The 27570-nt window shown below is 40.5% G+C and overlaps 1 protein-coding gene across 1 annotated transcript in view; it reads left to right on the top strand.

The window, feature by feature from the left end:
- Positions 1-27570, top strand: part of COL4A1 (collagen type IV alpha 1 chain) — a 127703-nt gene that overhangs the window by 803 nt on the left and 99330 nt on the right. The gene's annotated exons all lie outside the window — the stretch shown is intronic.

Below are 27570 nucleotides of genomic sequence, written 5' to 3' on the forward strand. Positions count from 1 at the left end.
GGGCTGTTTGCCTGGAAACAGCTGTATCTTTGCTTTCCCACGACTTTTATGTTGCTAAAGCACGCTCAAGAACAGAAGTGGGGTTCTTCTGCAGTGCAGCTTTAAAAAGTTATCATGCTCGACTCGTTGTCTTTTATTCATATATATATATTTAAAAATTGTAACCACATTCATATTTGAGTGTGAAACCAAAATGAAACTGCATCTCATTGTTCTGTGTACAAATTGTTTTGCTACTTTTCATTTCCTCCGGCTATGTGTTTGCCCGGAAAGGAGCAGGGAGTTCGGTTTGCAGCGGTAAAGGCTTCCAGCTCTGGACTGTCCTTGATGTACTGTTGTTCTTCCCTTTTTTCCTTCCTTTCAGACAGAATAAAGACCTCAGCTGTTCCCTAGTGTCAAAGCCTTGTAGACAAAACCGCGGGAACGTGTGGTTTCTAAACACATTTCGGGTCCCCCCACCAAATGTTTAAAAACGATTTTGCTACTTGCCCCGCTTAACAGTCACTCTTACTCTTCCAAATCCTAATCTTGCTCTTAGATTTTGTTTGTTTGTGTTTTTACTTCTCTTCTGGAAGAATGATATTCACTGACTGCACTTCACTGTATATAAATTATTAACTGTTACATACCAGAATAAACTGGTGATATGTACACATGTTTCATCATTGAGAGTTTGACTTCTTGCTGGCAGCGCCTTCACTGGGTATTGAAAAGACTAATGGTTACACTAGCAGTTAACTTCAGATTGTTGCTCCTAGCCCAGCTTCTAGTCTAGCCTCTCGCACTGAAGTCAGTTATTTAAACACTCTCCAGTGATGATGACACTACTTTCAAAAGAGGAGGCTCCAGAACACTTTATTTGGGTGTAGAAATATTGACCAAAAGATTCCAAGGAGAGATTGCTAAACCTGATCGCAAGCTAATGAGGGCAAGTTCTCTATGTAGAAATATGAACCTCTGTTTGGACTTAGATTTTAGATTTTCTGATTTATAATATTAACAAAGCAAAGCTAATTATAAGAGCTAGCTTTTTAAATAGCCAGGACTTTAAGGAATGAGCTACTCAGTCATGGAAACTCCTGTTCCTACGTGGGGAATAAAACTCATTGCTGTTGAGTTGGCAGTTTTTTACTTCCCTTTTTTCTCTAAAGCCCAAGTACATTCCTGCCCACTAGCTTTGCTCTGTCCCTCAAGGTATTCCTCAAGGTATCACCTAGTGTTTTAAGAGATCTGGAATGTGGACACCCTCTGATCACGAATTGACTTAACAGATATTATCATTACACTATATTTTTCCTGGCTTAATTACAGAGAGATGCATATGACTTATGGGTATATAAGAAAATCCATTTAAAAATAATATCTGACTACATTTAAAATTATCTCACTTTTCATGCCATCAATAACATTTTTTGCTTAACTCCTACCAAAATCAGCTGTTAGGTATACCAATATTGGATCAATATTGAAGTTGAAATAACTTCAATATTGATCCAATCAAAATATCCCTTTAAAAATACATTTTGAATGATAAGATGTTACAAATCAATCAAACCCTAATATAAAAGCTAACACAAATGATTCTTTGATTACCTGCTACTTTGGAGTATCTGAATCACACTTTACCTGCATTTGTATGCCCAAACATCACCTACTATGTGCCGTGCACAAATTGTACTTATTTATTTTTCATATGAGTCTGTTTGATTTTACATTTGACCATATGGTTATATTGTGTAGATGGATTTTCTAAGTCAGTGGTTTTTGCCATTCCTACCTTGATTCCCTTCCCCAACTTTTCTTCCTTAGGCAAGAATGCAGAAACAGGGTGTAGGCCTGAGACAAAAATGTGCTCCTAGTGTTTTGATGGCGAGTGCCATGTGTTCTCAGTCATGCAGTCACACTGAACTGAATGAATTGCTCCTTCCACAGCCTCTGAATTTTCCCCTCCAATGGGTCTGTGTGATGCTCCTTAACAAATTATGTCTTAGGGTCAGAAATGTGAACTTTGCCCAAAGTGTGGTGATGCCTGCCTATCAATATTGGCATCTCCAGACCATGAGTCACCATTCCTGTGACTGAATGACCTAGACCTTAGAGGAGGTGGGATTTAGTTTCCATTCGAGTATGGACCATGTGCTGTTGGAAATGTAATTGAAATGAGAAGACTGATTTCTGATCTAGTCCCAATGACAGCAACATGAACCCAATATCTTGGGAGTGAGATTGGTGAAGATATAATGCAAATCATCATGCTCTTTATATAGAGAATTGAACAGGGTGAAGGGAACCATCTCTAATACCAGCCAGAAGACATAATGTACATAAATTGTGTGTAAGAGTGGTACTCTTACAAAATTATTAGTGCTGTATACTAGTTACATCACACGGAAGAGTGTGGTTTAGGAACAAGAGGAGCCTACCTTTTGTGTCTGCTTTGATTAAGCAGATGATTTTGGAGGACTCCCCTGTGCCTCAGTTTCCCTGGCTGATCTGCACCTGCCCCCAGGGATCCATCCCTTCCTTCCTTCCTTCTGTACAAGCTCCCTGAGCACTTCTTCATGCCCTGCACTCTGCCAGGTGCGGGCCATACAACAGTGACTGGGACGCACTCTTTGCCCCCAGGAAGGTCACAGCCTAGAGAGAAATACTGAGAAAGAAACAGGCAAATAAAACTCATGCTGGTAATTGATAGAATCAAGGTAACCCAAGGGCCTCAGAAGCACCTAACTCAGCTTTGAGGAACTTGGGGAAACTTCTGGGAGGACATCCCATTTCTAAATCTGAGAAAGAAATAGGAACTGTAGACCCAGCATATTTTTTATATGAACTATTTATTATGGGGCATCATACGTGGGTGTGGTAGTTCTACTTTGTCTTTTCACACGTCTAAGGGTCTGCAGTTCAAGATGACTCTAAAGTTCCCTGCTTTGAGATACCAAAATGTCATTGTTTTTGTTATCAGCAATCCTGATAGCTGAGCTTTATCTCAGTGGGGTACAGAGACAATGAGGGCAAGGCCTAGGAGAACAGTGATAAGAAGCTCCTAGCTCCAAGAGAGCTAGGGCCCTGGGGTTGGTGGTGTTTCCTCTTCTGAGGCTGCAGGGACATTGGGATGTTTGGAGAGGTGCAGCAAGGGTGACTGATTCTAGGTGGGAGGGCCTTTAGGTACTGATCCAGAAAACTTACCCTCACTTTGGCAAGGACATGAGGGAATTCACAAAGCCCTACATTATTAATTAACAAGACTCTTGGCAAATTTCTTGGGACTGGTAAGGATGGCTGTAACTTCACAAGTTCAGTTATCTAGTTAAGAGCTGGTAAAGATTTTCCAGACAAATTGAACCCACACGTGACTTTCTAAAACAAATCCTTTCAGCAATCAGAAGGGCACCAAGAAGCGAATAAGTGACAGTTTTTGTTTTGGTGAAGTATATTTGATGAATGTTTGTTATAACAATTGTTTGAGAAATTGAAAAAAGGTTAACCTCATTAAAATGTCTCTCAAGCAGATTTGGTATTTTGAGTTCTTGGGCTAGAGTAAGCAAGAGCAACAATAGAATGCCTAAAATAATATCACTAGAGCATTGTTTTTCCTGCTATTATTAAACAACCGCTAAAAAAATATCAGCTATGGAACAATACAAAAGACATATTCCTACCATTCTTACTCATACAATGAGAGGGGATGTAAACCAGAACATGTTTCAATTGTCAGTTTCTTTTGAGGAGTTTAACACTGAGAGAATTATTCTGTGTTAATATTTTTATAGTGAGCTAGGTCCATCCTGTGTTTCTTCCCCATTGTTTTCCTGGTCTTACTCCTGTGACATGAGTCTGCTCCACTTTTCTTTCTGTTTCTCTGCATCTTTTCCTTCTTCCTGTTCCGAAGCCCTCAGTGGGGGTGCGCCGTGGGGTAGGCCTCGGCTGGCTCCTCTCTTTCCTCTACCCCCAGTACTCGGGGAGATCTACTCCTGTGATTCGTTACCTTCCATGAGGTTGACTCCAACCCTTTTTTGTGAATTCCAGTCTAGTGTCTTCACATTCCCGTGGGACATCTCACCTGGGCTGTCCTGATTTGATCGCAGACGTAGCAAATATGTCCAGAACCGAACTTGCTATCTACACGCAGATCGACTGCGCTTCCCCGCTCTCCCATTTTGGTCATTGGCACCCCTGATGTTTCCTGATGCTTGGCCTTGATGACTAAATCTGGAGGCCTCACCCTTCCCTCTTATTTATCCTCCATGTCACTTGGTCACCAGGCCTGCTCTCCTTTCTAGGTGCTTCTCAGAGCCCCCCCTGCCATGGCTATGACCCCATTTGAGGTCTACTCACCTCACGCCAGGATTGCCACAAACCCTCCTGACTCCTGCCCCTTCTTTCAGCCTCGCGTTTTCCCCAGCCCATTCCTCATGTTGTTGTGAGGCTGTCTTCAGAGATCCTGTTTATGACCATATAATTCTACTGCTCAGGATCTGACAGCGGCTGCCTACTATCTGACCAAAGGATTCCATCTCTTTGGCTGTATCGGTTTTGTTTTTTTTTAAAAAATAAAAAGTATTTTTTTAGAGCAGATTTAGGTTCAAAGCAAAATTGAGAGGAAGGTGCAGAGATTTCCCATATAACTTCTATGTTCGCACAAGCACAGCCTCTCCCGTTCTGAACATCCCCCCCCCAGAGTGGTACACTTGTCACAATTGATGAACCTATATTGAGTGACAGGTCATCATCACCCAAAGCCCATCGTTTACACTAGGGTTCCCTCTCAGTGTTGTACATTCTGTGGGTTTGGACAAATGTATGGTGATGTACATCCACCTTACAGTATCACACAGGCATTTCACTGCCCTAAAACTCCTCTGTGCTCGCCTGTTCATTCTTCTCTACCCCAAACTCCTCACAACCACTGATCTTTTTACTGCCTCCATACATTGGCCTTTTCCAGGACGTCATATAGTTGACATCATACAGTCTGTAGCCTTTTCAGATTGACTTCTTTCCCTTAGTAATATGCATTTAAGGTTCCCCCATGTCTTTTCATGGCTTGGTAGCTCCTTTCTTTTCAGCCCTGAGTAAGACCATCCTTATCGGATGTGCCACAGTGTTATCTATCCGTTCACCTACTGAAGGGTATCTTGGTTGCTTACAAGTTTTGGCAATTTTGAATAAAGCTGCTATAAACATCCCTGTGCGGGTTTTTGTGTGGACGTAAGTTTTCGACTCTTTGGGGTAGATACCAAAGCGCACACTGGCTGGGTTGTAGGGTAAGCGTCTGCTTAGTTTTGTAAGAAACCGCCAGACTGTCCTCCAGAGTGGCTGTCCCGTTGCCTTCGCACCAGCAATGAATGAGCGCCTGCTGCTCCACGCCCTACCCGGCGTTTGGTGTTGTCAGTATGTTGGATGTTGCCCATTCTAATAGGTGTGTCGTGCCATCTCGTTGTTATAATTGGGCCTGGTTTTGCGTACGTTTCACAATATGGATCCAGGGAATTTTCATGACCTATTCTTCACATCTCCCCCACATGTAACCTGGGTAATTGTCACGAAGGACTGATCTCTGTGTTCCACGGAGCAGTGTAATCTCTTTGAGCCTCGCTCCCTAACCTGTTGAATGAGGATAATACAGGGTCTGTGGATACCTCCCAGTTGCTCACTGCACATGAAGCAAGTCAGCATTGAAGGAACATTGGGCGTGCCTGGCCGGTGTGGCTCAGCGCTTGAGTGTCGACCTATGATCCAGGAGATCGCGGTTCGATTCTTGGTCAGGGCACGTGCCAAGTTTGTAGGCTCGATCCCCAGTTGGGGGCATACAGGAGGCAGCCGATCAATGACTCTCATCACTGATGTTTCTGTCTCTCTCTTCCTCTCCATTCCTCTCTCTGAAATCAATAAAGATACATTAAAAAAAAAGAAAGAAAGGAACGTTGGGTGTTATCACTGCCCTGTGGCTGGGATCACATTGTCTTATGTCGGTTGGTTTGACACCCCTGACAATTATGAGATGCTGGAGGACATAGCTTCTTTTTAAAATGCCCCCACCATCTGGGGTATGAGTGTGTGTGTGTGTGTGTGTGTGCCTGACACATGGAGGGAAATCATTAATTACTTGTAATTGGTTCTAATGTGTCTGGCTGCCATTCTCCCAGGACCCCTGGGAGAGTCCCGGTGGAGCTGTGTGCTGGCTCAAGTAGATTCTGTTACATTGCTGACCCCTGTGGTAGTTCGAAGGAACATAAGAAAAGTAATGCCAGACGAAGGTGTTTCCTCTCAATTTGAAATTTAGAGTAGATATTCCACCACAGACTAAACACAACTTGGAAATATATACAATGCTGAACTCTTTATGTAAATAGTTTATTCCATGGTTTAGTAATATTCCTAGCTTTGCTACTTTTGGTTTTTAATCTGAACGCTATAAGAACATTTTATGTCGTATGAGTTTTAAAGCTTGCTTGATTTGTGGTAAAGTAAAAGACAAATGCAAAGTGTCTGAATCAGATATGAAAGCAATATACTACCTGGCGTGTGGGCTTTTGTGGATCTCTTGGTTGTGTATCTCTCGTTGATAATGGAGAATTATCTAGTCTCATCTTTTATTGCTCTTGGGATCAGTAGTACTTTTTTCAGAGTTTTGGAATTACTATTGCTTATTACTGAATAAATGTCTTAGTGTACTGTTGGCATTTCTTTCTTATTCGGATAACAGCAAGAGATACTGGCTAGGACCTGGAAAAAGCCAATTTGATGTCAGTTGCCTAGTCCCATTTCACCAAACATACCAACAATGGGAGAAGCCATTTGTATATCTACTCAGGCAGAGTTTAGCTGATTAAGTAAATTTTGTCCAACTCGGTGGAATATTTGGAGAGATAGTATTTGACATTTAACGAAAATTGTTTAAAAATTTTTATCGAGTTTTAGAAAAGAAATATATTCCTTTATGAAGAACAAAACCCAGTGTTTTCTCGTTGTAACTCAATATTTCCAAAACTGTTTGCACAAACTTTTCCCAGCAGCCACTGACACACCTGGGGATGAAGAGGCTTCGGAGGACAGTGATACATGGCAGCCTGTGTCTTTCACAAAGAGAAATCTTACCTAACACTGGTCTTTTAGCATATGGGGCATTCTTGAGGATAGTTGATATTTGTTTCTTGTTGCAGAATGTTACAAAGAAACCCAATGATAACTATTTTCTTATTTTTTCTTCATTTCTATTAAAGATTTAATATTAATTAATGTATATTTTAATCAGAGGAACATTTGGCTGCTACAACTCTAACAATACTTTCTGTTTTACAAATTAAGTATATTTTGTAATATGAAAAAAAAAACAGTCAAAATTTATTCTAAAATCCACAGTTATCCTTTTATGCAACCAGTGACTTATTTTCATGCACAGGAACATTTATTTCCATGTCACCCAAGAGTATCAACTTTAAAAATGTCTTATTTAAATTCAAGCAACTCCTTCTCCTAATTAGCTTTAATTTTTGAGTTTTAGAATTTAAAAAAAGAATACAATAACATTTTAATGTCACAGAGTTGTTACTGAGTTGCATGAAACTTGCTTGCTAGGTCCAAACTATTCCTATGTTAGAGCTTGAATTAAGGTGCTATTATTATTATTATTATTATTATTATTATTATTATTATTATTATCATTACTATTAGCTGTGACATACAAGATTTTATTTGGGAAAAGGGCACAGCACCAAAATTTGGTCCATTTTTTTGTAATGACTATTTAGAAAATACTTAATCTAACTTATATCTTAAATAGAAATCATGTACTACCTGAGGGTTCAGCCTAATTCCAAGGATTCTAAAATTAGCCAGGCAAAATAAATGCCTGTTTCTCTAAGAAGCTTGCATTAAAGGGAGATGTACATACAACTTCTTGGAAATACAATTGCAATATTTCGAATACACCCGGAGAGGAAGATAGTCCAGCCACAGTCACTCCGCATAGGGGAGTGGTTAAGATCATGGGTGCTGGTTTGAATCCCAGCTGTGTCTCTTAAAACTGTGTGACTGCGTGCAAGTTACCTACTTCTCTCTGCCCATATTTCCTCATCTGTAAAATTAGGACAAAAATAATGCCTCCCTCGGAGAACATGTATGAAGATTAAACGAGTTAATGTTTGTAAGGCATTTATGCAGTGCTCGCTCTGTGCCAGGCACTATTCTGTTGGTTAAACTAAATTAAGCAATAAACAGCAAAGTAATTATACCATCAAGGCATCTTGGGGCTGGAGAAGACTGTAGAAGGGTCACTTTTGCCAGTAGTCCTCAAACTTGAGCTCACAGTAGAATCATTTGGAGGGCTTGATGAAACACAGATGGGTTTCTGAACCAGGGAGTGTGAGGTTCACCTGAGAACTGCATTCCTAACAGGTGGTGTTGGTGCTGTGGGTTGAGACCATAGATCTCATCCATTCTCTTCATTTTATAGGAGCAGCGGTTTGATGGACGTGAGCTATAACCAGGCTATTCTGGGATATTAGTTTACACTCAAATAGAAGCTGAACCATTGCATTTAAAGTGACTTTTTCAGTTCTCATTATCTTTTTGTTCTTGTTGGTTGTTGCTATTGCCAGCAATTTCAGTTTCAGCTCTGTGGTGCTATTTGGAGGGTTAGGAGTGGGAGGAAGGGTCTAGAAGCACACATGTGGAGTGTCAGGATGCTCAAGAATTAATTTGGATAGGGCTTGGCTGATGGGAGGTGGGGATAGCTGGTGCCGAGAGAAGATCCTGGTCCACTGTGGTCCTCTTTTCCTCCTCAGAACATGGGACATGAGGTTTCTCATGATTATCTACTTTGTCAGAGTTTTGCCATCTTTAGTGACTCTGGTCATTTCACACACCTGCTGAGAATAGGCTTGAACTATATGCTTGGAGGCTGGCCAAGGGCAGAACCCAGTCAGAACTTGTGAGGCCAGGCTCCCATCATGTTAGGTCAGCTTCCTGCAGTGCCCGCTGTCACCCACCTCCTCTGTGCCTTGGCCACTTGGCCTCCTGAATGAGGATTTTCTCTTTTGTATCTTAGTATGGCCAGATCCATTTCCTGGAGATTAAAGATCCTTTGGGGTTAGTGGTTTAAAATAACTCCTGCCCGACCGGGCATGGCTAAGCGGTTGAGCGTAGACCTAGGATCCAGGCGATCGGGGTTCGATTCCCAGTCAGGGCACATGCCCGGGTTGTGGGCTCGATCCCCCGTCGGGGTCGTGCAGGAGGCAGCCGATCAATGACTCTCTCATCATTGATGTTTCTCTCTCTCTCTCTCCCTCTCCTTTCCTCACTCCGAAATCAATAAAGATATATTTAAAAACAACAACAACAACAAAAAACTCTTAAATTTTGGTCAGGAAATGGCCTATAAAATTAAGATGGACTTGCCAAAACAGAAAAATAGGTCAGTGATGGGAAAATATTACTGCAATGTGGGTAGTTCAACCTCTGGGTCAGATGTATTTTGGATAAGTACATAAACTTGGTCCAGAATCAATGCCGTTCACTGATAAACTGGGGAGGGCACACTCTTCATTACATAAGATGTGCAGCAGGCAGTCTTCTGGGTTCATCCCTCATTCATATCCTATCTTCAACAGACACTTTTGCATAGAAACATGCTAACAACAAATGCTTTTTATCAGTTTGTTAAAGCAAGTCTGAATAAATAGCTGTTGGGCGCCTCAGTAATAATTAGATTTTGTTTTCCCAAATACTTCAAAATAATAAGATTGTATTTCTTTATTCTGGAATTTAGGCTTTTAAAACTTTTTTTTTTATTCTGTAATTAATCATTTTTATTATTTCTTATTGAACTTAGATATTTTCCCTTTCATGGAGTAACCATCCATTAGCTTATTAGTAGATATAAATGTGTGTGTGTTTTCTCTTCACTAGTGATTCATTTAAAACATATGTAAGTTTGGACATTTTTTAGGCTGGAAGCCAAATTTATAACCTAAGTCCCAATGCTTTTTATATAGTGAAAATAAACAAAGTAAGGCTAAGAATTCACTTTTGCACATAGCACAAAATAATAGATTGATAACTCAGTTTCTTGGTTCTGGCCTTTGAAATCTGTTCAACAAATGTGTTGAGCACTTACTCAGGGTCAGAAAATATGCAAGCGATAAGAATTGTTTTTATACATTATATTCTGATATATGCCCAAGTTAAAAGAAGAATAATTCTAATAATGGTATAATAGCTATTAAACTGAAAAATTAAAACTTTCACTGTTCTCTTTTTGCCCCAAAAGTTTCCACTTAGGTTCTGAGTTTTTAGAAAGAACATCATACAATCACAGTCTCTGGAGCCAGAACACATGTGTTTGAATTCTTGACTTACCAGTCGCTAGCTGTTTGACCTTGGGCGAACTATACAACCTCTCTGTGCCTCAGTTTTCTCCTCTGTAAAATAGAAGGAATGATACTATTCTTTTATAAGATTGTTGTGAAGAGAGTACAGGTGCTAATACGTTTAAAGCACATGCATGAGTGGTTGCTATCATGAGTCCAAGAAATGTTATCTCTTATTATTGATTTTGTTACTGCACTATTGATATTCATTTGTAACTAAAGCTACATTGACTAAAAAATATCTTTCTTTTATTTCTATAAAATGTGATAAACTTCTTGGACAATTTATAAATGTTAGGATTATAAAATGGGATTCACACACTAAACTTAACTAAATATATTTTTGTTGCCTAATTTTTAAGGGTATAATTCCACCCCTAAGGTATTCCAAGATGGAAAACTAGACATTGAAGCACAGCAAAAGTAAAATGAACAGAAGCAAGTTGAAATGAAATATGTTGCAGTGGTTCGTGTAAGAAGTGGCAACATCACCACAGTTTCAAATTCTCGTGAGATACTCCGACAGCTGGTATTTTATGGCCACTTAGGAGAGGTCTTCCATAGATTTCTTTCTGAGGGTGACTAATGTGAAAATAACATAGTTGAATGGGAAATTACGCAACAGTGAATCATGTTGGAGAAGTTTGGTAAGATGGAAGGGGCATCTCTTCCTTAGCATGGGAAATGGAGGGCCCCCAGGGCAGTTTCCTCAGCTTCCCAGATGCTCATGGTTTTGGGAGTCTGATCACTGACTCTAGTAACTTCCCGCCAACGCATCAGCTAAGTCCAGGGTTGATGGGTCTGACTGCATTTGACAACCCCATCTTTAGTGATTGATTTATCCCTTCCAATAAATCCCTCTTAAGTCGGTCAGTCATGGAGATCATGAGCTGCTTTGGTGAAAGGCCGATGCGGGGACTGGTCCAAGTGGCAGCTCGCTCCAGCGCTGGAAATCTCACCTGTTGCCTAGTTTGATCCCACTTTGGAGGCGCTGGGCCTCTGTCTGCCTTGGGCCATTTTCCATGATAGTCGGTATCTGTGGGGCACCAACACTGGCATATAAACATTTGCTGCTTAGACACATTTTAGAATTCACCTTAGTCATGGTCAGAAAGCCATGGAGGGGGAGAGTGTAAGAGGACAATCCAAACGCGCTGACAGATTGAGGATGTTTGTCCACGAAAAAGCCTTATCTATAATTTGTGCTGATTGCACTTCCCCGCCATGATTTGGATATGCTTTTCTATGGTTTTTATTCTTTTCTAATGGATACTGTCCTGTGATGCGTCTAAGCCTGTCCATGGGTATATCGAACGTCTTCACCTGTGTGCTTTCTTCCTTAGGTATTCCTAATGTTTATTTTTCCTTGTATACTTACATACAGTATGCACTGTGAACATTAAGTAAAATTAATGACATGCATATTATTCAAAATAAAGTTTTTCACTTAAAAAAAAGCTTTAAAACGAGATAGTCCCATATATCTTGATAAAGTGTCTTTCTGTAGAGGTTTCTACAAATTTAAGGGAAATGAGTCTTATTTATATATTTTTACATTAAAATGATCATTTATAGAATGTTAGGGCTTTTGAATATTATGTGCCTTCAGTTAACATATATATGCATATATACAGACATGTACATATATTTACATATATTAGATATATGCATACCATGAATATATTATGTGTAGATATAATTAATGGTATTCATTCATTCATTTGTATAATAAATATTTATTGTACATCAATTATGTGCCAGGCACTAGTCTAGGCCATGGAACAAAACAGACAAGCATTGCTGCCCTCAAAAATAGTTTATGAAATTAATATAAACTGTTTGTTTTTCTTTCATACTGAGCTCGAAATTATTTTAAAAGATGTCCCAGGAATGGCTCAGCCTCAGAAATTCAACTCTATCAAAAGAGTTATAAATATAAAGAAGAGAACTGATTTCCTCTGTAGGAAGTATTATCTACTTTGTTATCTCTAAAGTAAATTCATGAGACTAACAGACATTCAGGGTCGTTCCATTTATTTAGAAATTAGAAATTTTGAAATATCTCTAGGAAATGAGTTAGCTTGGCTCTCCTCTCTGCCCTGTGAGTGATGCAAAGCCAGCTGTGGGAAAACACACTGGATTTAGGGTGGACGAGAGCATCAGTGTGGAAATACCAGATGGAAGAATGGAGACGTCAAAAGCAAATTTTTTTTACAGTGTTCACGACTCTCAGGCATTTTGACCAGAATGGTGTATGTCACAACAGTCATGATGCAAGAATATTGTCCTTTGCCTTAAAATTGCATTGCTGTATAGTCGAGTCAGCAAGGCCCTGAGTGAAGAGGCTTGAGGCAGACAGTCAGAAGGAGTGATGCTTTTGTAATCAGCAGGGATATACCCCAAGGACCTCTAGTTCCAAAGGACACAAGTGGTCACGCCACCCCCACTGTATACTGCAACTCCTGTGGGACAGATGGCGGCAATGTGTAACAGCACCAAAAAGTGCAGAGCTGGTATTCACTGACTCAACACTCACTGGTCACAGTTAGTACTTGAGCACTTTTCTGTGAGTAATGCTATTGGGCGAAATTAAAGTCTTATTTCAAGGACCAAAGTTTATCAAGTTTCCAGGCCAATCTAATTTGTGAGCAGGGATAAATTCATCAGAAGCATGAAGACTGTTTCTATGAAAATATTGAGTGACTTAATAAGGAAACATAGGTCAAAGTTCTTGGCAAAATGTGTTGGACATCTGTCCTACACAATTGACGGTACATGTCCCATATTACCTTCTAGCTGTGAGGAGCTACAAAAAAGGGAAAAAGATAATATAAAAATTTCTGATGAAGTAAGTGATGTTATGGAGTGTTTTTGGCGGGAGGTAATTATAGAAATGATCCTTAATAAACTTAACTCCTTAATTGGCAGTTCTCTTCTTAAATAGTATCAGAGGGCCAAGAGGAAGTAAAATCAGCTGATGTTTCCAATATGTCTAAACATCATATTAAAAATGCAGCCCTGAGTTTGGGTTGCTGCATCTGAGCCATTGTCCACTGTATCTGAGTGGAATTGCTTGTGGCCTCCAGTTAAAATGACAGATGATGGACAATAAGTACTAGGAGACAACTCCAAACTTTAATACAACTTATTCTAATCCTGGATGGTATTCAGCTGTGTAATTTGAGAGAATGTAGTATTAACTTGAAAGCTGTGTGAAGCAAAGCAAAATAATTAGGTTGAATTTCTTGTTATTTATAGCCTTGCAGGTGGAAGTGACAACGGCTAGCTTGTACAGTGTTTTAGCCATGCTTCCCAGAGTCTGAGCCATGACACGTGTGAGAGTCATCCACTTTGGTGGCCTGGAGATGTACAAAACAGACAGTTATTTATATGCAACAGTTTTGCACACCTTTGGTTTTATCTGTTTAAAATTTGTGAATTTTCCTGAGTGGGCTAAGCCCCCACTGTGGCATGGGTGGTGAGTGTAACAGAAAAGCTCAGGGGTTGGGCTCTGTACCTGTCTGGCTGGCTGGCCCTCCTGGTGTGTGTCCTGTGCTGGATGAAGCATTCATTCAAGGCAGCCTCAGATGGAATCCAGCCTTTATCACCAGTGGAAGGAGAGTGACTGCAGATATCTTTAGGAGAAACTTTGGAGAAGAGGTCTAGATGGGAAATTGAGACTCTTTTATAGCAATCACTAATTTCTTTTCTCACAGTTGCAGAGTCTACCTGTGAGTATGAGGTATGTCATCATCTCAGCTACTACGTGAGATTACCCAGCTGTCACCTCTGCTTGCTGGCAATAGCCCTGGACAGTTGTGTTTCCCCTGACCCTCCCCATGGAGATAACTGTCTTTGATGGCCTGCTCATCCTACCTGCCCACCTGCCAGAAATTACCACTTTCCCATCCCTCCCCCATGCCTGGGGCCATGCAGGTGGGACTGCTGTAGCAGGGGGCTAGGAGCCTTAGGCGAGGAAGCTGCACGGAGGTCTTCCAGGTGACGCTGTCCTGACATTTGGTTCCTGTCTTTCTTTTTAGTTAAAATAAATAAGAACAAAAGGTGGTTTCAGATACCCAACCCCCAATTAGAGTGATGGGAAAGATTAAAAAAATAATAGTCTAGCAATCATTTTGCAGTAAATACTTGTATCGAATGAACACTTTGCAAACCCTAAACTTACTGTGTTGTGTATCAATTAAATCTCAATAAAGCTGGAAAAATGTAATCAAGCTTAAAAAAATTTAACTTACAAGAAAAAAAAATTATAGTCTAGTCTAGACCATAGCATGACCTCTTTAGTTGGGAGGGTTCTGTGACGCTCTTGAAATCACGTGTGTATTGAATGAGTCTATGGTGCATTTTTAAGGAAGCAGTGGCCGCAGCATTGATCAGACTCACAAAGAGTCATATGAAACTGACTGTTGGTCTAGGGATTGGGTAGCTGATTTTCATAGTCAAGTCTCTTGAAAAAATTTGATGTATGAAGGAAAAAGCCCTTGAATTTGACAATGGACAAGAATAGAGCTAAATTTGACATTGCCTCCAAAGAATTGACTCTTAGAAGCAGGCAGGATGCAGGCACTTCTAAGGGTAATGGGAAAGTTGGGCAAGCATTAATCTTATTGACTGTATCAGATGTTTGGAATTTATCTTCTATTTCCTGGAACAGTGTGCAAACCCCATCTTCTCAGCTTTATTTCAATTTCTTTGTGTTCCTTCAGCATCTAGCACAGTACCTGAGCATCATTATATAGAATAGGTGCTCGACTAGTGTCTCTTGATTGGTTAATTGCCTGCAAGGACCATGCTAGAGAAATTGACATTTGGAGAAGAATCTAGAATTCTTTCATCTGCAGTTGGCAGAAGCTGGTGATAAATTTAAGAATCCAGTTCTGCGCCCATGAAGTGAGAGAAAAGAGAAGACCACTGAAGAAGCTGCCTAATCCACAGTGGGAATGTTTCTAAGAACTCATGCAATGGACTTCATGACACAATGAAGTAGTGCACATTTATTGAAGGCTATTCTACTCCAAGCACCTGCTTTGGAGGTGAGGGATATAGAGATTTACAAAGTCTAATCCCTCACAGCAGCCCATAGGCAGAGAAGGACCAGCCCCAGAGTCTGGTTTGCCTGGCCCAGCACGGTCCATGCCCGTGACCTTGGTGTAATCATTAAAGATTTATAGTGCTCCCTTTCACTCCCAGCAACGTCCTGATCTGGAAGATAAGTCACGTGGGCTGCCTGATTATGAGATTACATGGTTAAAGCTTTCCAGCTGGTCTTAAAGAGTAAAGCAAGTTCTTTGGTGCCGAGAGATGCTGAAGGAATTAAAAGATAAAATCAAAAGTTTAGAAGAATTGGATGTATAAGGTAAAGATGGTCAAAGATACAAGTGGATTTTAACTGCTGGAGGTCCCTGAAGTCACGGAAGGGTTTCCTGCATGAAGGCAGTGGTTTAGATACACCATTTTAAGGTCGGGGGGGGGGGGGTGCCACTACTATTAATGACCAGGTTGGGTTTGGTCATTGTCTTGGGAGAAAGAGAAGCAGGGCCATTTACTCTGTGTACTTGCTCCAGCCCGAGATGGGTCCCCCTTCCCATTGATTTGCCCACCTCTGTGCTTATCCAAGAGCACAAGGACCTGATCCTGGGGAAAGCTATTATCAGTAGTTTCTGCCACTGCATGGTGCCTCCCCCTTCCTTCCTTTGCTCACTAACCAGCCCTGATGGAGACTAGCAAAGTGCCCAAGGTCATGGGCAGAATGAACTTGAAGTGATGCCAAAAACAAGTGGAGTGGAGAGGGGGAACGGGTGGAATGCAGCTGGGGAGATAAGGGTTTGGAGAGGTGGGTGGGATTAGTGAGCTGGAGGTGACTCCAGGAGAGGGCACCATGGGAGGCAAAATACTGCAGAAGGGAAACCACAGCAGGGCCAGCAACTTCAGCTGCTATCAAGGAAGTGATCACGGAGCTGTTGGAGTGAGCAGTTAGGTAGTGAAGCTAGAGTCCAAAGAGAAGAAAGGAGCAGGGAAGCTTGAGGACCCTGGAAAGGAATGTTGGGGGTTATGTTTCCTTTTAAAGAAAACTTGAGTGTAATATAAACATGTTGTGGGTCATTAGATGTACTGATTAAATTATAAAAGAAATTACTTTTGGGACATAAAATTTAAACAGTCCATTGACATTTTCATGATAAAACTAAAGCTATACATATTGGGTTTCCTCTAGGGAACCTGGACATTAGAATTCCAAAGCTGTTCAAGTTGCACGTTTAAGTTTGCCATATGCTCACATGTGCATGTGTGCAGGAGTGTATGCGCATATATTGCATGGCTAAAAAGTAACTTTTTACTAGGCTTTAATTAAGAGGGAAAAATTGCAGAAACAACAGAGCAGCACGTAATAATTATGAATGGGAAACGGACTCTTCCATTTAGAAATACACCAAATGGCCTTTGAAAGGAGCGGGATTGCTGCACGTGTTTGTACCCAGCAGTGGCTTCTGCAGGCCAGCCCTTCATCCTGCACATCTTTGTTCCAGATTAGACTCTCTCCTGTGACTTTCCAGAGGCGTTAAAACCAACCTGCTCATCTTTCATGAGGATGTGGAAACAGAGTATTAATAGTCATTACCCTGGTATCTGCTTAACAAATTGCCTGTTGGAAGGTTTGGGAAGAAGAGGTTGCCAGTGATGAGTCAACCCTGTGAGGAAGTAACCGAGGCATTTGCGTGTCATGCTCCTTCACTTGAGTTTTCCACGTAGACGGAGCCTGAGACCTTAATATTTGTCCCCTGAAAGGTGGCTGTGCATATTGCCCATGAAACGATGGCTTTACAGCCATCATTATTTTTTTTAAACTAACTAACATTGTTGTGATCTTTAATTTTCATCTCTGCAAAAAAAATATAGACACTACAGACTACAAATGGACATAGTGAAGGGGGAACAGTTCTGCCAGCTGCTTCACCCTGCGGTCAGATAATCCTTAAACAGATTTTGGTTGCAAGAGATACAATTTTGCTTGTCTCTTAAACTAGGCGTTCTTTCCAAAAGTGGCAACAGGCCTCTTTCTTAGGCACACTTTCCTATTTCACCAGCATAATCCAACATGAGTTTTAGGTCCTGTAAGTATTCAAGGCTACAAGCAGCTTTCTGTAGGTGTTAGCAGCTCGTTAGTCCCTTAAAGGAAACTTTCCTGTGGGGAGCAGCTGTGTGGAGAGTTCTATATGCGCTTCCTACTGGTAAATAGTGCAGAAGCCCCGATATGGAAGTGTGGGAAGTATGTTTGATTTTCGACATCACGTCCTTGAGCTCCAGCCAGCCACTCTTGTGCAAGGCCATTATGGTGTACGGCACCCAAGGACACACTGACTTCACTCTGGATATTGAAGTAGGGTGAGCTTTCCCCACGAGTGACAGTTCAGGGTTTCTGGCCCTCTGGCCTCTAGAGGAAAGTTCAAGTACAATAAGAATCCACATGTAAATTCACTCCATTTGTTCCATGTTTAAATGGAAAAACCGAGTCCTGGCTGCAATGGCGTTTTCTCTTTTGGACAGAAAGTTGGGAACTTCATGCAGATGAGGTGTTAATAGGACTGGATCCTTTGTGGACGTGAAGTTGGGGAATATTCAGATTCGAAGCTGCGCGCAACCATCTAGACTAGATATCCAACAGGACTGGCCTTGGGCTCCGGGGTGGTGACCATGTGGTGTCTGGCTTGCCACTGAGATGTTGCGGGAGCCTAAAGGAATTCTGTTACTATTGTTGGAATAAAAACAAGTGACAGTATTCTTTCGCTCTAGACATGTAGTAGGAGAAAGAACACCTCTTTATGTCCTTTGCCTCATTGCCTCACAGCCCTTCTGTTTGCATCGGGGGTGCCAGTTCCCCGCTTGCCTCTCTCTAGGTGGGTGGCCTCTGGAGTGAAGAGAAATGCCAGATAAACAGCACTTCAGCACGCCTTTCCCCACCCTCGGCCTTAATTTTTCCAAATGCCACTCCTGAATTTTCCGGAGTTTTGTGTTGTTTCCAAACTTGTTGCGAAGGAGAGCTTTGAACTAATGCAGAATGCGGAGTGGAATTCTTCCCAGAAACAAACTCCGCTGAGCTCTTTCATGATGGAGTGGAGGGCAGATGCCCAGTGGCTTGAGACCCAACAGGAAACACACGCTCACTCTTTACCATGTGGACTTGGAAAGAGTGAACATTCGAGATATTACTGTTGGTCTGGCCCCAGTCCAGGCTGGACTCCAGCAGTGCTCATGCAAGATTTAGTTTCCTGTGGCCTGCTCTGTCCTTGCCCTGCAGCATAGGGAGGCCGGTAGCTCTAAAGAGCCACAGCTGCGGCCCGTTTATCTTTGGGGTTTGGAAGCAGAGCTTCAGCCAGCCTCAGTGCCCCCGTAGGTCATCAAACTGCTCATCTGGCCCTCTTGGGTACCTGAGACATTCCTGTCCCTGTAGGCATCTGCTGTCTACCCCAGCTAGCTGGCCATGACCCACTTTTCTGTCTTACTGGCACAGCCCACTTTTTTGGGGACTGCCCCCTGCACCTCCTCAGGATGGATGTCCTGAAATGACCTCTCTCCATCCTACTGCCTCAGCCCTGAACTTTCTGTGTCTCACCACCCTCTTCCTTAGGGCAGGACCCTGCTGGCAGAGGCCCTAGACTTGTCATGTCCCTTGTCTGGCCTGACCATGGATGGTCAACCCTAACAAATGCAGTCATTCCTTCTTTGCCCTCCCAGAACCCCTAGTCTGCCTTACAGCCTCTAGGGTGCTGATCTCTGGTGCTGCTGTCCAAGGCTGCTTTCCCGCTCCTTCCTGGCTCACTGCTTAGCATCTCATTCTGGGACATGTGCATGGTGTCACCTAGTAAACTCCCAGATAGGAGGGCATCTTTGAAGGGAGTTTCTACGTGTGCTGCATGCATTCATGTGTGCATGTGTGTATGTGTGTGCACACATGGAGGGCCCAGACACCTGACCCTTCCCTTTGCATCCTCAATGCTGGTTCCAAATGCTTTTGTATCATGCCTTGGGCACAGCTCACATTCCCATCTCCTTATATTATCAACATAAATATAATTCACGTTTGGCAAATTAATTATTTCTATTAAATAACAAAAACAAATGTATGACTTAAAAACCGGCTGCTGACATAAAATTTTCTAGTCTGTGTCATTCTTTATTTTCTCCAGTCTCTCTTTCCCTGAAATCTGATTTGATGACTCATCTTTTCTACACATATTCTGTTACTTGATGACAGAAAGAATCATGTAACCACTCTCACCCTTTGTCTTTCTTATGAAGAAAAATGTCCTTCAAAGGGAAAATGATAAATAGATTCAACATGGTAAAAAGAGGTTTGACTCACAAATAAGGTGAAGAGAGAAAAAGATACCACTTAACTACTTAAATTGATTCATATCTTTATGCCCAGAGGTGAGTGATGGTCCAAGATCCTGGAGGGCTCTCAGAGGTGATCATAATCACTGTCTCTCATCTTTGGTATTTGAAATATGGAGAGGTGCTAGAGGACTGGAGATGGACAATGTCCCTATTTTCAAAAAAGAGAACCATGTTGAATTCCAGAAATCACAGAGCAGTGAACTTCACATAGAAGATCACATTCCCAGATGGATTTTTCAGCAGGAAGTTTGTGAGTCCTTAGACAAAGAGCTCATGGTTCCTGGAAGCCAGCACAGAGACGCCTGCAAATCTGTAGACATAACGGGTCTTGGTTTTGACAGGCATATCATGCATGACTCATGATGTCATGGTGAATACCCTTAGGGGAGTCTGGACTGCTTGGTGAGCCTTGCCTTGTAGGTAGGACCTGCAGTTGTGTCACAGCACTCCTTCTTGATGATCTTGGGCAAGGCCTCAAAATCTTCCCAATTGAGAGTTCCCAGCAGCCACCCTTGGTAGGAACTAACACTTGAGAAGAAACGTACTAGTCTAACGGTTTACTTAGGAAAAGAATACAGGGTGATGTGGATAGGCACAGCCACTATAGGGAAGGCCCAAAAGCAGGAAGGAAGATGGCATTAAAGACAGAGATGAGCGCTTAGGGTGCATGGCATAATTAGAGAGTGATAATACTCAAAGAGCCAAGGAAGCACCCACAGAGCTCATTTGTTGACTGTATGATAGGAGAAGGAAATGGAGAGACTGAAGATGTTTGCTAGCATGTGAGAGGAGGAAGTGACCTTCTTGGCAGAATGCAAAGTGCCTTAACGTGAGAGAGTAAGAAAAGTACCCACATTTCTTCGGCTGAACGTAACTAATATGCCATAAAATAGAGGTTTTGTACGTAGCACTTCGCTTTCTGATGGAGAGCGCTGTGATTGGGCTCTTGACGTCTTAGTCTTTTCCACCACTTAATTTATAGATTTGTGATAAAATTGAATTTCTGTATGAATCCACGTGCTAGAAATCTAAGCTCCCTTCTTTTTTTTTTTGACATTGCCCTCTCGCTATTACAGCAGGTAAACACTTTCCTCTTTGTCCTTTGTTGTAATTTCTGAACAATCTGGCTGTTGCAATCTGGTGTTTCCTCTAGTCATTCTCAAGGGGCTAAAGGATTAACTCATGTTAATAAAAAGTTTTAAATAATGTCATAAAATATGCTTTAAGGACTACAGAGTATGTTTTGGAATGTTGAAAAATCTTGGATATTTCTGTTTCTCACGTTTTGTTTTGAAAAATAGTAATTCCAGCTGTAGGAGATGCGGGTAACCCTTCCTAAAGTCTTGTCATCACATAACAATGCTGCTTCTTACAGCTGTTATCCCAAGAGGAGAAAATTGGAGAGAGCATCTTCCATGTTTGGTAACTACACAAACCAAATGATGGTGTCAAAGATGGTGAGGTCCCCGGCCAAAGGATGTTCTGTTTACTGAGAAAGCACTGTAGTGTTGTTTTTATGTCCAAGTGGCTAAAAAAATGGGGCACATGGTTGGGGTGGGAGAAAAAGCCCTATTTTTTACTGATCCAAAAGAACTGGGTCACTCCTGAAGCAAACAAACTATGACAATCTAAATAGATAGTTAAATATATGGAGCGTGTAAGTGTACACACACACACACACACACACACACACACACACACACAGACCATCAGCTAGATATTTTGGATTTATTTTATAAAGTGTATATATTAAATAAAAAAATATAAAAAAGCTTTAAATCTTTAAAAAGAAAGGAAATTCACCTACAGAGTTCTATTAGAGTATTATGCACAGATTACAAGTTTTCAGAATGGGACAGGGCTGAGAGAAGATAATTGGAAATGGCATTTTTAGAGGCAACTTTCTTTCAAAGCCAACACACCAAATTGGGTTAGGCAGATGTAGGGGTGGGATAGGTCTCTGTCTACAGAGGTGTGATGTGTAAAAGCCACGCCATGTACAATAATTAAGCCAAAGCAAACTAATAATTTGTGAGCAAGAACTTGAAGATTCTTGGTTTTACTATATAATTCATTTTTAGAATATTTCCCCTTGTAATACAAGCGCATAATTGTTTTCATTTTCAATAGCATAATGGTGACTTTGTGATGCTTTCATGAGAATTCTGAAGTTTGGAATGTGACTTTTATTTTAAGATTTCAAGATTCATTTTTGACCTTTATGTGAAATTTGTGTTTGACCATTGCTGGGTAAGAAGCACCAAGTGTGCAATTTCTTGTGTATGAAAATATGGATGTACTGCACAGCACGGCATGGAATAGATATGTAGCAGACTAAGAAACAGTCATTTGCCTCCTGTTTGTTTATTGGAAAGACTGATATGTAATATTTTGGTTCTTTGAAAATCTTGACTTAAAAACACAGTTATTTATAACTGGGAAATTTGATCATTTGTTCCTAGATTTATAAATAAAAACGAGCTCCAAATTAAAAGGGAAATTGCCAATAGAATCAAAATTTTAATACAGAGGAGAAAGTTAGGAAAGGGATCTCAGGAAGGAAGGATCAAAGAAAATTAAGTAATGTGCAGATATTAGCATTTGCTAAAGCAAGTATAAGGTGGCAGCTCTCTGGGGCACGTGGCAGATGATGGCAAGAATCAGGCAAAGACAGTGGGCACAAACAGCGAGGGAGGGTAGTTGAGCCTTCTTAATGACAGCCCATGGAAGACAGGCAAGAGATGCAAAAGGGAGTCATGGAGTAATAATGCAAAGAAGGTTAGTGGTTGAGGGTGAAAGAGTAGTATGAGTTGGGCACTGGTTATACACTTGAACAACAATAGCAAAGTTAAATATATGAAGTCTTGGGGAGAAAAAGCTATCTGAAGGAAATCCTGTTAAACACTTCTGAGCGGCAAGTTTTTGATGCTAGGAAGTTTTCCCCTGTAAGACAAGACATATATGGTAAGAGTCTGGCAAATTTTGATTTCCTTCTATAACCTATAGGGGTGTGTATAGTCCTCAGAACCCCTCCCAAAGAATAGATTGGGTGTGTCTAGCACAAGTTCAGATGGGAAATGAAATTAAATAATATGTTAAAGGGCTTGTGCAATCAAGGAATAACTAGAAAACTGAGTTATTTAAATGATGCCACCGAATACCAACCTGAGTGTTAGTAGGTTCAGAGAATGAGTTCATCTTGTGGAGAAGAGCAACACTGGAAAAAAAGAGTGGAATTAAACTCTAGAAGTGGAATATTAAGTGTGGAATTAAACTCTAGAAGACCTCGCCTTCTGTGGAGAACGGTCATTATTGACATGTTATCAGAAAAAACAAAAATATATAAAATATACAAGGAAGCATGGTTTTGTAAGAAAGGAGGCTTCAGTATATATGAGCAAATACTGGTTAGGGAAATGTCAAAAAGTGCATACAAAACAAAATATTTAGAAACATTAAAAACAGTTGGACGATCAATCGAAAGCACCTATGGCTTTATTTGAAACACTTCACACAGAATAGGAGCCATATGGGTAATGAAAAGCACTTTCTTGCACCTCACACGGAGAAACTATTTGGGGAAACCATGAATGTAGGAAAAGCCAAGTGCTGGTCATCTCACTGACAGGGACGACAAAGACCAATGTACTAGTTGGTCCAAAATAGTGCAAAAAGAGCAGAAAATCAGGTACAAGGTATAATGAATATAGACTGACCTCGCCAGCATAAGGGAGACTTTTAAAGGACTGGGAAAAGGGAAACAAGTAAAAATGAAGGAGAATGAAATAATTTCTAATACAGCACATAAAGAAAAGAAAGAGAAATGGAATTTAGAAACCAAAATAACCACATGAGAGGTACAAAGTGTAATATATATCTTAGTGTGAACGAAAAATTTCCCTTCTTTGTACAAAAAGCATTGGCTAGTGGATCTTTGTCTTAGTTTGGGCTGCCGTGACAAAAATACCTTAGCCAGGGTGACATAAACAACAGAAATTTATTTCTCATGGTTCTGGAAGCTGGGAAGTCCAAGATCAAGGTGCCAGCACGTTTCGTGTCTGGTGAGGCCTGCTTTCTAGTTCATAGGTGGGGGGTTAAGAGTGTAGCATATCAGTTTTGGGGGGACATGGACATTCAGTCTATAGCAATTTTATTAAATAATTTACGGTTTTAAGAATTGAAAACAAAATTTTATTGGAAAACTATCATCATTGAAGCCAGATAATATATTTGTGAGAACATGAGTATAAAAATAATAGAAGAATATGTGAAACCAAAGCCCTTTGCTTAAAAAGAGAGTTGAAGGCTGTCGGACAGTAATCATGGGCAGAAGAAGGTTGGGGATGTGGGTGTCATCATAGTCCCCGTGTTAAAGGAAGTCATTCTACAGGACAAGACCTGATTTTCAGTTAAAAAAATAAAGAAAAAAGTAGTGGGATGCCTTTGAGCTGCTGAAACATATGACGCAGCAAATGTGTAAGCAACATTCCGATGGTAGATAGGCAGATAGAGAAATGATAGAACCAGAACTTATGTCTGGGAAGAGAGTTTCCATGAACAGCAACCCTATTCTAGCCAGCGTAGGTTCCAAAGAATACAGAAGAATGTATGGAAAATACAGAAGAGGACATGGCCGTGATACCCATCAGAAGCATATGTGTGGAACATTCACGATGTGCAGAACACAGATAACCTTTAAGAGGGAAACTTAAAGAAACAGCGACTTTGCAGTCAGGACAGAGGACTCTGTAGGTATATATTGAGTGAATAGAAGAATGAATGTATTCAAAGAGAGTGTACACGCAGGAAAACCCTTCAGAGTGGTTTCATAAAACTAGTTCAGTGAATCCAGGGTATAATACGAAGTTTAGTTCTTTTAAATTGTGGACAAATACGCGAATCTTTTCAGAATTTCAGATCATAAAAATAAAATAAGGAAAGAAAAGGAAACAGGATAACAGATTATAAAGGGAATGAAAATTTCAGATGGACTCATAAATATTTATTCTATGAATGAATTCTGGAAAAAGCTAAGTGGAAAAAAGGGTCAGAAGAAGGTGAGGAGATTATAAAATCCTGACATTGTAGGCACTGCCTTATTGGAAAGCACTTTACCTTTTTAAAAACTGTAATACCTGTTCTTCATTGCACCATGATTTATACCCAGCTACCACAACTGTGAGTGACTCTTGAAACTTATTTTGGAGACCTTCTGAATTATTAGGAGAAAAATATTATTTAAAATTAATTGAGATATGTACTCAGTGAAGGGGGCTGACAGTGAGAAAACTGGAATTCTGTTTGTGATAGTTTAAAAAAATAGGCAGGGGTAGGTAAGCATGAAAGAATGTAAAAATTTTCCCATCAAATGCAATAATATTAGGATGTGTTACCATATTGATAAAGAAAAAAGGTAATATTTAAAGTTTTAATAAAAATATTATTAGAGAGAGGGAGCGATAAGTACTAACAATTTTAAAAGCTGATATGGGAATTAAGAGAAAATGAAACCAGAAGAATTATTTGTGGAAATCCCAAGAAAATAAAATTGCTGGTGAACTTTAACTTACTCAACATGTAAGACTTAGGTCAAGGGAGATATGAGGGAGGAAGGGATAAAATCTGTGCAAGGGTCCAACTGTGCAAAGGATGGAATGAATCACCCGGCAGAACTAAAAAGGAGCTGAAAGGCTCCAGTTCCAAGAAATTTGAGAACAGATCACAGGCCCTAGGAAGCAGGTGTGGTCCCTGCATAGTTGTGGAAGAAAGAAGATTGTGTACTTGTTGTTGCTGGTACCCTGGCCACCAAGTTATCATGGTAGCTCTAAGGAAGGATTATTATATAAATTACTTTGTAATTCCTGATAAAAAGATGTTCAGAAAAGATGAGTCTTTATATCAGAGCTTTCAGGGAGCAACAGATTAGAGAAGATAAAGAATGAGGTAGGTTAGCAAATTTTATGTCAGCAGCTAGTTTTTAAATGATATAATTGCTGTGTGATATTTCAGAGAGATGACTAATTAGTCAAAAATGAAACATGTTAGTGTTGATAATCCAGGGAGATCAGAATGCAAATACCTCAGAGAGTTTTTTATTGCCCTGGAATGGGCTCCTGAGGGACATCCCTATGAAAAGCATTCAGATCCATTGGAATGCAAGTTTTAATCATTGAAGCTCAATTCGTACACTGTAAAGTCATGACCTACACTGGAGGTCATTAAATAAGAAGCAATCTCTGTGACAGGGCCAACTTCCCAGCGGAAGGATCCCAGTGTGGTTCTGCTTTTAAAAGGCTAGAGAAGAGTTATAATCATGGAATCTCAAATTTAAAATATTTATTCAAAAAGTTCTAGAACATGGTACAAGTCAAAAGAGACATCTGCAGGCTGAGTCCAGCCACCGATTTGTCATCTCTGTTCCAAACTGAAAGCACTGGGACATTCATCTTGTAGGGTTTTGTGCTCTGTCGTATTGATTACATGTAAGTACGTATAATTACAGCTGGCACACAGTGCAGAACTGGATCTTTAGGGCCAATGTCTGTTCTGATTAGTTGGTATGGAATAAATACTGTAGCAGTAGTCTGATATTTTTAAATATTATCCTGCATGTAATTAGCACATTTACATATCTAATATGGTACATACTAATTAAAACTGAGACATTTATTATTGACATATTATATATTATAGTTAGTTATGTTTCATTCATTAATTAACTACTGTTTATGATATTCAGAGTTATCCTGTACAAAACATCATAAAACTTTCGAAGCCCCCCAAGCAACCTGGATAATGTGCTTGGGGTGTGGCTGGGCTTTGGCAGAGCTGAGGCATTTGGCTGTACACTGAGGCTCAGTCCTGAAGGCCAGGATGTGTTCCTCGGGGGCCCAACAGGAGGCTCATCACACATCTGTCATAATTTATTGAATTAGGGCTCTGGGAAAAAAATGACAAAATATTTGGGTCAACAATAAAGCCATCATGCAGATGTTGTACTGAGCTCTGTTTGTTTCTTAATTTAGGGTTGTGCATATGTAAGTGTGCTTTTATGTAGCTCTGGTATAAAAATAAAAAATATTTTGCAGGATAAACCAGATAAGGCAATTCATCCCCAAATAAAAAAAGGTTCCACATCTGTCTGAAGATGTTTCAGAATAAACATATCATGAAAACTTATCTTTTATAATTTTTATTCATTTCCACATAAACATACACGGATTTATATATACACACATATCTGTATACCTGTTCATCTGAATCTTACATAGGTGTGTGTGTGTGTGTGTGTGTATATATATATATATATTTCTTTTTCTCAGTGTTTGTATCTGTTGGGGGTTCTTCTAAATATTCATTTCCAGATAGCTGGGCCCTCGTCAACTTCTCTTCCCCATTCTAGGACTTAGAATAGTGGCTGGCAATAATAGGGGTTAAGTAGACATTTGTTGTGTTCATAAATGAGTGAGTGATTAACCAAACCAATTGTGCCGGAAAGATCTGAAAGGCAGTCTGGATCTCAAAATGCTTGTTCTCTGGGACAAGTTCAGGCAGCCATTCAAGAACTATGATATACTTACTTAAGATTTTGAAAGTTTTAACTAAGCTTATTTGAAAATTTTCACTCGCACACGTCTTTGTTTCTTCACAGGAGAGGGAAAAGTAAAAGGGAAGGTTTACTTTGCTTCGGGTTTATGCATTGTTAGCACGGAGAAATAATGTGTGTAGTCCAGTACCCCCTCATCAGTTCCTCTGGGCTGCCCCATTGTGGTGGGAGGCATGG

This window comes from Miniopterus schreibersii, assembly GCF_964146895.1.
Source record: "Miniopterus schreibersii genome assembly, chromosome: 2".
NCBI classification, from domain to species: domain Eukaryota; kingdom Metazoa; phylum Chordata; class Mammalia; order Chiroptera; family Miniopteridae; genus Miniopterus; species Miniopterus schreibersii.